We start from the raw sequence: 12512 nt of genomic DNA, 5'->3' as shown, positions 1-12512 counted from the left end.
ATTCCCCCCCTTTCCTGATGTCACCCCCGATGGACAATTTGTATGATGTACCTCCTGTCCTTTTTGCTTTGCTCCACAGGCCCAGTATCTTTATACCAAGAGAATTTGCCAGAATGCTATCAGCCAATTATTTTAGTAAATATCAAAAGTAGTTCCAAACGCAGTAAAACCCTAATATAGAGGATGTAAATCAAGTGTTCACTTTGAAAAATCTATGTTCCTAAAATATTCACAACAGCATTATTCAGATAGCTAAAAAGTGGAAATGACCCAACTGTGGCATAGGCATGCAAGGGAATATTGTTGGGCCACAGAAAGAATTGAAATACTGACACAGGCTACAGTGTGACTGAACCACGAAACCTATTACACAAAAGAAGCCAGTCACAGAAGATCACATGCTGTGTGATTCCATATACAAAATATCCAGAGGAGACAACTCTATAGAGCAGTCAATACGTGAGTGGTTGCTAGGGGCTGTGGGAAAGAATGAATGGGGCATGAAAGCTGGTGAGAGTGACAGTACTTCTGGAGTGATGAAAATGTTGTACAATTAAACAGTGTTGGGATGCTGGGTGGCTCAGTCAGCTGAGCGTCTGCCTTCGGCTCAGGTCATGATCCCAGTGTCCTGGGATCAAGTCCCATGTTGGGCTCCTTGCTCAGCGTAGAGTCTGCTTCTCCCTCTGCCTGCTGCTCTCCCTGCTTGTGCTCACTCTTTCTCTCTCTCTCTCTTTCTGGCAAATAAATAAATAAATTCTTTTTTTTAAGATTTTATTTATTTATTTGACAGAGATCACAAGTAGACAGAGGGGCAGGCAGAGAGAGAGGAAGGGAAGCAGGCTCCCCACTGAGCAGAGAGCCTGATGCGGGGCTCAATTTCAGGACCCCGGGATCATGACCCAAGCCGAAGGCAGAGGCTTTAACCCACTGAGCCACCCAGGTGCCCCTAAATAAAATCTTTTAAAAATTAAATTAAGCAATGGTGATTCACAACTCTGTGAATAAAAAGCACTGAATTATTTATTTAAAAGGATGAACTTTTGGGGCACCTGGGTGGCTCAGTGGGTTAAGGCCTCTGCCTTCAGCTCAGGTCATGATCCCAGGGTTCTGGAATCAAGCCCGACATCGGGTACTCTGCTCACCAGGGAGCCTGTTTCCTCCAATGTCTTTCTGACTGCCTCTCTGCCTACTTGTGATCTCTGTCTGTTAAATAAATAAATAAAAATCTTTAAAAAAATAAATAAAAGGGTGAATTTTATGTTATGTGAATTATATCTCAATAAAGCTATTTTTAAAATGTGTGTGTGCAGGGACGCCTGGGTGGCTCAGTTGGTTGGACGACTGCCTTCGGCTCAGGTCATGATCCCGGAGTCCCGGGATCGAGTCCCACATCAGGCTCCCAGCTCCATGGGGAGTCTGCTTTGCTCTCTGACCTTCTCCTTGCTCATGCTCTCTCTCACTGTCTATCTCTCAAATAAATAAATAAATAAAATATTTAAAATGTGTGTGTGCATTTGTGTTTGTGTGTGTGTGTGTGTGTTTATATGAGGGGATAGAGGTTCATATATATATAGTGCATAGAGGTTCATACAAATCTTTCTACTTTTGTATATTTTTAAAAATTTTTATAACAAAAAGCTTGGTGCCTACGGGCTACCCTCCCACAGAGGTCTTTTGAGAAAGCTTCAGTCAGGAAAAATGTTAAAGTTACCTGCTTCTGAGCAAGAAGTCCTATGGTAAATTCAGGAGGTAAGGAAGGTAGAGGTGGAGAGAAATCCTGTGTTCACCATTCCACCTGGAGGAGGACACTATCCCTGCCTAATTAGGTTCACACTGAGTCTCTTACTTGGGTATCTGCCATACTACACTTGTGACAGGACCTTTGAGAGGGCAGAGCTCTGTACCTTGCCAATAGTCCAGGAAGAGAACAAAGAAGAGTGTCTCTGCTCCTCTCTTCTTTGCCATAGTCCGTATATCTCCTGAAATCCTTCAGCCATAATTGCCTCGAGCTCCAGGATACTGCGGAACCAAGAGGTCTGTGAAGTCACACCAAGAAGCAAGGTGGGGGGCAGTTCTACAGGGGATTGGGGGAGGGCCTGGTGTCTGAGGACAGGAGCCACTGGCCACCCTAAGGAAATAGGCTTTCCACCCACTTCCTTTGGCTCTGAAGTGCCTTCCTCCATCCTGTGTGCACTGTAGCCTAAAGATGGGAGGATATTAACCAGGACTCTTAAGTTGTACATGACAGAAAAATCAACTTCATCAGCTTAAGTGAGGGCCACCTGGCTGGCTCAGTCAGTGGAGCATGCGACTCCTGATCTTGGGGTTGTGAGTTTGAGCCCCATGTCGGATGTGGAGATTACTTTAAAAGCACACACACGCATACACACACAAACATAAATCAGCTAGTGTAGCCAGAAAAATCTTATGCTAAATCAAGATAATCACATTAGGAAAGTATTGTTATTTATTGTATTACATATGTATTATGTATGATTCTAACTCTAGGGCACCTGGGTGACTCAGTTGGTTAACTGTCTGTGGCTCAGGTCATGATCCCAGGTCCTGAGATGGAGTCCCACATCAGGCTCCCTGCTCAGCAGGGAGTCTGCTTTTCCTTCTCCCCATCCCCCACTCGTGTGCACGCTCACTCTCTCTCTCACTCCCTCTCTCAAATAAATAAATAAAATCTAAAATATATATGTATATGATTATAACTCTGAAAATACAAACAGAAGTATAAGTTGATGTTGTCACATGTGTATTACTGTTTCCCCTACTATGATTTATAAATATTAAACTTTTTTTAAAGATTTTGTTTATTCATTTGTCAGAGAGAGAGAGAGCACAAGCAGGGAAACAGTGGGCAGAAAGAGAAGTAGGCTCCCTGATGAGCAGGGAGCCCAATGCAAGACTTGATCCAAGACTCGATCCCTGGACCTTGGGATCATAACCTGAGCTGAAGGCAGACACTTAACTGACTGAGCCACCAAGGTGTCCCAATATTAAACTATTTTTAAAGAAAAAGTCTTTATATTCCATTGTGTATATATACCACATCTTCTTGATCCATTCATCTGTTGATGGACATCTAGGTTCTTTCCATAGTTTGGCTATTGTGGACATTGCTGCTAAAACATTCGGGTGCACGTGCCCCTTTGGATCACTACGTTTGTATCTTTAGGGTAAATACCCAGTAGTGCAATTGCTGGGTCATAGGGCAGTTCTATTTTCAACATTTTGAGGAACCTCCATGCTGTTTTCCAGAGTGGTTGCACCAGCTTGCATTCCCACCAACAGTGTAGGAGGGTTCCCCTTTCTCTGCATCCTCTCCAGCATCTGTCATTTCCTGACTTGTTGATTTTAGCCATTCTGACTGGTGTGAGGTGATATCTCATTGTGGTTTTGATTTGTATTTCCCTGATGCCGAGTGATATGGAGCACTTTTTCATGTGTCTGTTGGCCATCTGGATGTCTTCTTTGCAGAAACGTCTGTTCATGTCCTCTGCCCATTTCTTGATTGGATTATTTGTTCTTTGGGTGTTGAGTTTGTTAAGTTCTTTATAGATTTTGGACACTAGTCCTTTATCTGATATGTCGTTTGCAAATATCTTCTCCCATTCTGTCAGTTGTCTTTTGGTTTTGTTAACTGTTTCCTTTGCTGTGCAAAAGCTTTTGATTTTGATGAAATCCCAAAAGTTCATTTTTGCCTTTGCTTCCCTTGCCTTTGGCGATGTTCCTAGGAAGATGTTGCTGCGGCTGAGGTCGAAGAGGTTGCTGCCTGTGTTCTCCTCAAGGGTTTTGATGGATTCCTTTCTCACATTGAGGTCCTTAATCCATTTTGAATCTATTTTTGTGTGTGGTGTAAGGAAATGGTCCAATTTCATTTTTCTGCACGTGGCTGTCCAATTTTCCCAACACCATTTATTGAAGAGGCTGTCTTTTTTCCATTGGACATTCTTTCCTGCTTTGTCGAAGATTAGTTGACCATAGAGTTGAGGGTTTATTTCTGGGCTCTCTATTCTGTTCCATTGGTCTATGTGTCTGTTTTTGTGCCAGTACCAAGCTGTCTTGAAGTCAAGCGGAGAAAGACAAATATCATATGATCTCCCTGATATGAGGAAGTGGTGATGCAACATGGGGGCTTAAGTGGGTAGGAGAAGAATCCATGAAACAAGATGGGATAGGGAGGGAGACAAACCATAAGTGACTCTTAATCTCACGAAACAAACTGTGGGTTGCTGGGGGGAGGGGGGTTGGGAGAAGGGGGGTAGGGTTATGGACATTGGGGAGGGTATGTGCTTTTGGGTAAATTGGAAGGGGAGATGAACCATGAGAGACTATGGACTCTGAAAAACAATCTGAGGGGTTTGAAGTGGCGGGGGGGTGGGAGGTTGGGGTACCAGGTGGTGGGTATTATAGAGGGCACAGCTTGCATGGAGCACTGGGTGTGGTGAAAAAATAATGAATACTGTTTTTCTGAAAATAAATAAATTGGAAAAATAAAAAAAAATAAAAATAAATAAATAAATAAATAATTTAAAAAAAGAAAAAGTCTTTATATTTTAGCACCTTTAACTGCACATTGCACATTTTTTTCTTGCATTTTTATTTTACACTGGATCCCACAAATTATGTAGCCAGCCCTGACCTTTAGCCTTTAAGCTCATGCACTATATGCAGTCTGGGACTAAAGAGGTCTTTAGGGGAAAAATCACACAAAAAGTTATACAGCAGAATTCTGAGTGACTCAGGCATTACTTTGTGGGGACTGCCATTAAAAAAAGCACCACAAAATGAGGGAAGGAGCACTTAAATAATAGACATCTATTGTTTCATACTTCTGGAGGCTAGAAGTCAAAGATCAAGGTGTCAGCAGCATTGGTCCTTACTGAGGCCTCTCCTCTTGGCTTGTAAATAGTTGTCTTCACCCTCCAAGTTCACATTCTCTTTCCTCCACATGTATATGTGTCCAAATTTCCTCTTCTTATAATGATACAAGTCACACGGGCTTAGGACCCACCCTGATAACTTCATTCTAACTTGATTGCCTCTGTAAAGATAGCCCAAATAAAGCCACATTCTTAGGTACCATGGGCAAGGATATCAACATAAATTTAGGAAAGGGGATACAATTCAATCCATAACATTAGGTAATGGCAGCCCCATAAAAATTACTACTCTAAAATATCTTCACAAGGGACGTCTGGGTGGCTCAGTGGGTTAAAGCCTCTGCCTTCGGCTCAGGTCATGATCCCGGGGTCCTGGGATTGAGTCCCGAACCAGGCTCTCTGCTCAGCAGAGAGCCTGCTTCCTCCTCTCTCTCTCTCTGCCTGCCTCTCTGCCTTCTTGTGATCTCTGTCTGTCAAATAAATAAATAAAAATCTTTAAAAAAATAAATAAAAGGGTGAATTTTATGTTGAATCCCAGTGAGTCCTATTCCCGGAATCTTCACCACCTCCTTTCCCATTTACCCCTTCCCTTCCCTTGCATTGGTTCACATCACCAGAGGAACAGAATTCAGGCTGCTTTGCAACCTAAGTACACACTAGAGCACTTACCTTTAAGTGATCATTAGACTTTTTCTGCCTCATTTCTCTTATTTCCAGGTGGATTTGTTGAGTATCTAGGCATGAAGGGAAAACATCTATAATTATGCAGTCATCCAGGTCTAGAGGAGGAGTCAATAAACTTTTTCTATAAAAAGCCAAATACAAAATATTTTGGGCTCCACAGACCACATATGTCTCTGTCACACATTTTTCTTTGTTTATTGTTGTTATTGTTACCTTTTTTAAAGATTTTTTATTCATTTATTTAGGAGAGAAAGAGAGCATGAACAGGGTGGAGGAGCAGAGGGAGAAGGAAACGATAACTGACTCCTTGCTGAGCAGGGAACCCAATGTGGGGCTCAATCCCAGGACTCTGAGATCATGATCTGAGCTGAAGGCAGGAACTTACCTGACTGAGCCACCCAGGTGCCCCTATTGTCATTTTAATAATTCAAAAACCACTGAAAAAAAAAAAACAATGAAACCAAAAGCTGGTTCTTTGAGAAAATCAATAAAATAGACAAACCTCTTGCCAGATAGATGAGGGGGAAAAGACAGAAGACAACCATTACCAATATCAGGAATGAGAGAGTAGACAGCACTACAGATACTACAGATGTTAAAGGAAAATGACATTATATTATGAACAACATTTTGCCAATAGATTCTACAAGTTAGATAAAACGCACAGAGTCCTTGAAAGATACAAACGGAACTTACTCAAGAAAAATAAATAGGGGCACCTGGGTGGCTCAGTCGTTAAGCATCTGCCTTTGGCTCAGGTCATGATCCCAGAGTCCTGGGATCAAGCCCCTTATAGGGCTGCCTGCTTCTCCCTCTCCTACTCCCTCTTCTTGTGTTCCTCTCTCGCTGTGTCTCTCTTTTTCAAATAAATAAATAAAATATTTTTTAAAAAAGAGAAAAAATAAATAACCTAAATAGCTCTACAAAAAAGAAATTGCTTTTCTTTCTAAAAAAGAAAAAGCTCTATATTAAAGAAACTGAATTTGTGGGTAGAAACTTTCCCACAAAGAAAACTCGAAGTCAATGGCTTCACTGGTTAACTCTACCAATATTTAAGGCATAAATATCATCAACTCTATACAAACTTCTGGAAAGTTGAAACTGAGGAAATACTTCTTAATTCATTCTGTGAGACCAGCATTATCCTCATAATAAACCAGACAAAGATATTATAATAAAAGAAAGTTACAGGCCCATATCTTTCATAAAAGATGCAAGAACCTTTTTTCTAAAGATTTATTTACTTATTTGAGAGAGATTCCCACTGAGCAGGGAGCCCAACGTGGGGCTCGATCCCAGGACCCTGGATATGACCAAGCCGAAGGCAGAGGCTTTAACCCACTGAGTACCCAGTTGCCCGATGTAAGAATTCTCAACAAAATTTTAGCAAATTGAATCCAACAGTGTTTTTCAAAGGGTGACATACCACAACTAAGTGTGTTTTATCCCAGGAATGCAAGTTTGCTTGAACATTCAAAAATAGATAACTGTAATTCATCACATTAATAGAAAAATCATATGATCAACACATTAGATGCAGAAAAAGCACTTGACAAAAGTCAAAAACATCCATTTAGGATAAAACTCTCATTGCTGTAAAATAAAGGGAACTTTCTCTGGGGCTCCTGGGTGGCTCAGTGGGTTGGGCCTTTGCCTCCGCCATGGGTCATAATCTCAGGGTCCTGGGATTGAGCCCCGCTTCTGGCTCTCTGCTCAGCAGGGGGCCTGCTTCCCCCCTCTCTTTCTGCCTGCCTCTCTGCCTACTTATGATCAATCTCTCTGTCAAATAAATAAATAAAATCTTTTTAAAAAAATAATAAAGGGAACTTTTCTCAGTTTGATAAAAGACATCTATTAAAAAATCTCAAGTAACATATATCATAGCAAAATACTGTCTTCCTAATCTCAGGATCAGTGCAAAAATGTCATTCTCACCACTTTCATTCAACAGTGTTCTAAAGGTCCACTCATGCAATAAGGCAATAAAAAGAAATGAAAGGCATATGAATTAGAAAAGAAAAAGGAGGGTCACCTGGGTGGCTCAGTTGGTTAAGCCTCAGATTCTTCACTGCAACTTAGGTCATGATCTCAGGGTGGTGACATAGAGCCCCACATGGGGCTCCAGGCTGGGTGTGGAGCCTGCTTAATATTCTCTCTCTCCCTCTGCCCCTCCCCTGCCTTCAGCTCAGGTCATTACCCTGGGATCCTGGGATGGAGTCCCACATTGGGCTCCCTGCTCCAAGGGAGCCTGCCTCTGCCTCTCCCCTCCACTTGAGCTCTCTGGCGCTCTCTCAAATATAATAAACTCTTTTTAAAAATAATAATAATAAATAGACAACCAATTTAAAAATGGGATTGAGAGTTGAAGACACTTTACTGAAAAAGATATATGGATGACAAGTGAGTACATGAATAGATGCTCAGGGAATACCTGGATGGCTCAGTCAGTTAAGCATCTGTCTTCAGCTCAGTTCATGATTCCAGGGTCCTGGGATCAAGCCCCTAATCAGGCTCCCTGCTCTAGGAAGCCTGCTTCTCCCTTCTCCCTCTCCCTCTGCCTGCCGCTCCCCCTCCTTTTGCTCTCTCGCTCTCTCTCCCTCTGTGTCAAAAAAAATAATAATAATAAAATCTTAAAAAAATAAAATAGGGGCACTTGGGTGTCTCAGTCAGTTAAGTGTCTACCTTTGGCTCAGGTCATGATCCTAGGGGATCCAGACCCACATCAGTATCCTTGCTCAGCAGGAAGCCTGCTTCTCCCTCTCCCTCTGCCTATAGCTCCCCCTGCTTCTGCTCTCTGGCTCTCTGTCAAATAAATAAATTAAAATTAAAATTAAATTAAATAAATAATTAAAATTACTAAACACTTAAAAGTAACAAACATGTTGCATGCAGTAACATGAAACAATCTCAAAATACATATGCTGAGTGAAAGAAGTTAGACAACAAAAGAAATACATACAGATAAGCCCACTTATGTAGTCCATTTCCATACAATTTAACACGTCACTATATTACAATTCATTCTACATATTTAAATATATAAATACTGTATTATGCCTGTGTAATCATATACAATAGAAATTTCCAGAAAATGACAATAAATCTATAGTACAGGAAGTTCTGGCTAGTGCTTGTCCAAGGATAAAGGGGTGGAAATGGGAGGAAAGGAAGGGATTACCAAGGTGCATGACGAACTGCAGAGCAATGGGTATCTTCATTATCCTGATGGGGAAAACAGTTTCATGGTGTGTTCATATGCATCAAAACTCACAAAACTGCCCTCTTCATATACATGCAGTTTGCAGTTTACTATATGTCATTTGTGTTTTCACAGAGCATAAGAAAATACAATGTATAACAAGGTGACCCTATGCTTTCACCTGTGAGGTATACAAAAATGAAACAGAATGATAAGGTTCTGATTTGAAGATGGCAAATTACACCCAGGCATCTGACTCTTCAGTTCACCCCAATCTTCCACCCTAGGTTCCCAAGGTAATAATAAGATCTTAAAAGGAAATCCAACACTCAAGGGAAGTACTCAGGCTACAGCAAGAACTCATCCAATTTTCAGAGTTAATTTAGTTGACAGTGTTTCCTTAATAGTTTTGTTTGATCACTAATTTTTCTCTAATCATTAGTGGCCTCAGATGGGTGCCTGTAGTAGAAAGGATGAGGAGGTGACGTGAGGCATAGAACATTCCATTCTCTCGGTCTGTCTCTCAGGAAGTCCCCAAAGACCTATCTGATGGTTCCTCCATGTGTGCTGAGAACTGACCTGCACTGGCTACTTTATTAGTAATGTGGGTATAAGGAAAATACTGACATTGAGAAGATCAAAGGACTCTAAGTGCTAGAGAGACATTCGGGTAAGAAATGGGGGAGATGCTGAGAGGAGCCAGAAGAAGCAAGGAGGGAATGGCTGGCCTTGCGGGTTTGGGGGATTCTCTCACCTTATGACTCTCTCCTGCCCCTCCCTGTGTTTCTTTCTTTTTGTTCCTTTCCTTGTCCAAAGTAAGGTTTCTGAGCTTTTCCTCCCTGGCTCAGGGAATAATTGACAATCCTACCCCTTTAGCTGGGTTCGCTATATAGCTAACATGTATTTTGGGGGCCCCTTTCAGGCACTCCTCCCTCAGCACTGTTGCCCCAGCTGCCCAGGTTCATGGAGTTTCTTTGCAAGCAGAACCCAAGCACTTCTTTCATAAATGCTTGGCTGTTTGTCATGCAGATACTTTTTCACTTCAGTTTTTTTTACTTCATTTAAAAAGCAATATATCTTAAAGGCTACAGACTAGCGGACTGGATTAGAGAGCCCAGAAATAAGCCCTCACATATATGGTCAAATGATTTTTGACCAGAGTACCAAAACCATTCAATGCAGAAAGGACAGTCTTTTCAACAAGTAGTGCTGGGGAAACTGAATATCCACATGCAAAAGAATGAAGCTGAACTGTTACCCAACACAACATACAAAAAACTCAAAATGGGTAAAAAGACTTAAATATTAAGAACTAAAACTATAAAATCCTTAAAATAAAACAGGGAAAGGTGACTGGGTGGCTCAGTGGGTTAAGCCTCTGCCTTCAGCTCAGGTCATGATCTCAGGGTCCTGGGATCCAGCCCTTGGTGGGCTCTCTTCAACAGGGAGACTGCCTTTCCCTCTGCCCCTCCCCCGGCCCATGTGCAAATGAGCACTCACGCTCATTCTCTCTCTCTCCCTCTCTAATAAATAAATAAGTAATCTTTTTAAAAATTTTTAAAAAATGAAACAGGACAAAAGCTTCAGGACATTGGATTTGGTGATGATTTCTCAGCTATGAAACCAAAGACACAGGCAACAACAACAAAGATAGACAAATTAGGCTTCCTGAAAATGCAAAAAAATTGTGCATCAGACTACATGATTAACAAAGTAAAAAGGCAATCTACAGAATGAGGGGAAATATTTGCAAATACCTGATAAAGGATTAATATCCAGAAAGTGTAGAGAGCTCCTAAAACTCAACAACAAATAATTGTTTCAGAAGTTGACAAAAGATTTGAATTGACATTGCTCCAAAGAAGATATATAAATGGCCAAAAAGCACATGAAAAAATGCTCAACATCACAAATCATTACAGCAACGCAAATCAAAACGATGATGAGATACCATCTTAAACCCATCATGTTGGCTGCTAAAAACAAAAACAAAAACAAAACCAGAAAATAACAAGTGCTGATGAGACTGTGGAGAAACTAGAACCCTCTTGGGCTGTTGTTAGGAATATAAAATGGTGCAGCTGCTATGGAAAACAGCATGGTTGTTCCTCAAAAAAGTAAAAATAGAATTACCATATGATCTAGCAAGCCCACATGTGGCTATATGTGCCAAAGAATCGAAAGCAGAGTTTTAAAGAGGCATTTACACACCCGTGTTCATAGCAGTGTTATTCCCAGTAGCTAAGATGTGGAAGCAACCCAAGGTCCAACAAAAGATGAATGAATAAGCGAAATGTGGTATATTCATACAATAGAATGCTATTCAGCCTTAAAAAGAAAGGAAATCCTGTCACATGCTACAACATGGATGAATACTGAGGACATGCCCCATAAATAAGCTAGTCACAAAGGGTAAGTATTATATGATTCCACTTCCACTAGGTATCCAAATGCATAGAAACAAAATAGAACAATGGTTGCCCTGGCCTGAGGGGAGAGGAAATGGGAGTTACTGTTTAATAAGTACAAAGTTGCATTTTTACAAGATAAAAAGAGTTCTGGAGATGGATGATGGTAGTGGTTGCACAACATTATGAGTGTATTTAGTACCACTCAACTTTAAAGATGGTTAAGACTGCAAATTTTACATTGTGTGTATTCTCCCACAATAAAAAAAAAAAGAGGGGAAAATATTATATACCTGAACAAGTTAAAAACAATTTAATACCGCTTTTCCACAAGGCCACCAAAGGATGAGGGTGCATGGGGCACTGTCGGCCAAGTGGGCTGGGCAGCAGCATCTGCTGGCCTGTCACTGGGCTTCTTCAGGTGCAACAGAGCCTATGAGGTGAAGATGAATGAAGGTCAACCTGATGTTTTCCAGAAACTGCTCACAGGATGGCTGTGATAAAACCACTGGGAGCACAACTGTATGTAAGGAGCATATAGGTAGCTGCAGATGACTATTCAAGTCCCAAACTATCCTGGTCAAAATTCATTCCCTAGAGGCATGCAGTTGGAAGGAAAAATGAAGAATTGGTCAAGAAGCCATGAATTGAAACACATGATGAAAATTAGTATTTTGGGGCACCTGGGTGGCTCAGTGGGTTAAGGCCTCTGCCTTCACCTAAGGTCATGATCCCAGAGTCCTGGGATCCAGCCCCGCATCAGGCTCTCTGCTCAGCAGGGAGCCTGCTTCCTCTTCTCTCTCTCTGCCTGCCTCTCTGCCTACTTGTAATCTCTGCCTGTCAAATAAATAAATAAAATCTTCAGAAAAAAAGAAAGAAAAGAAAAGAAAATTAGTCTTTTATTTAACATTGATCACCTCACAATAAATTATGTAGAAAAATACATGTTTGAGAACTTGTAATTGCTGGGCAATAAAGTCTATTATCTTTAAAATATTTTTTTAAAAACCACAATTCAATACCAAAAAAATATATGTTGTAAATAAAAAGAATTCTCCCTTCATTCACCCACATTTACCAGTGGTCCCTTTCCCATAGGAGCCCTGAACTTCCCTCATATACTCTTTGCAGACTCTCACACATGTAACATTCTGGGCACTGTGTCTGGCTTTCTTTGCTTTGACTTAGCCCTGTGTCCTGATGTGTTTCATATGAAATTACATAAAACTTCATTATTTTTAATGTTTGCACACTGGCCCATTTTATGAGTGCATACTTATTATTCCATTTGCATAAAGTTCCTAAATATGCAAAACTAACCTTTGGTGG

Source organism: Neovison vison, chromosome 8 (genome assembly GCF_020171115.1).
Source record: "Neovison vison isolate M4711 chromosome 8, ASM_NN_V1, whole genome shotgun sequence".
In the NCBI taxonomy this organism is placed as follows: Eukaryota; Metazoa; Chordata; class Mammalia; order Carnivora; family Mustelidae; genus Neogale; species Neogale vison.
Note: the sequence above shows the minus strand (reverse complement) of the source record.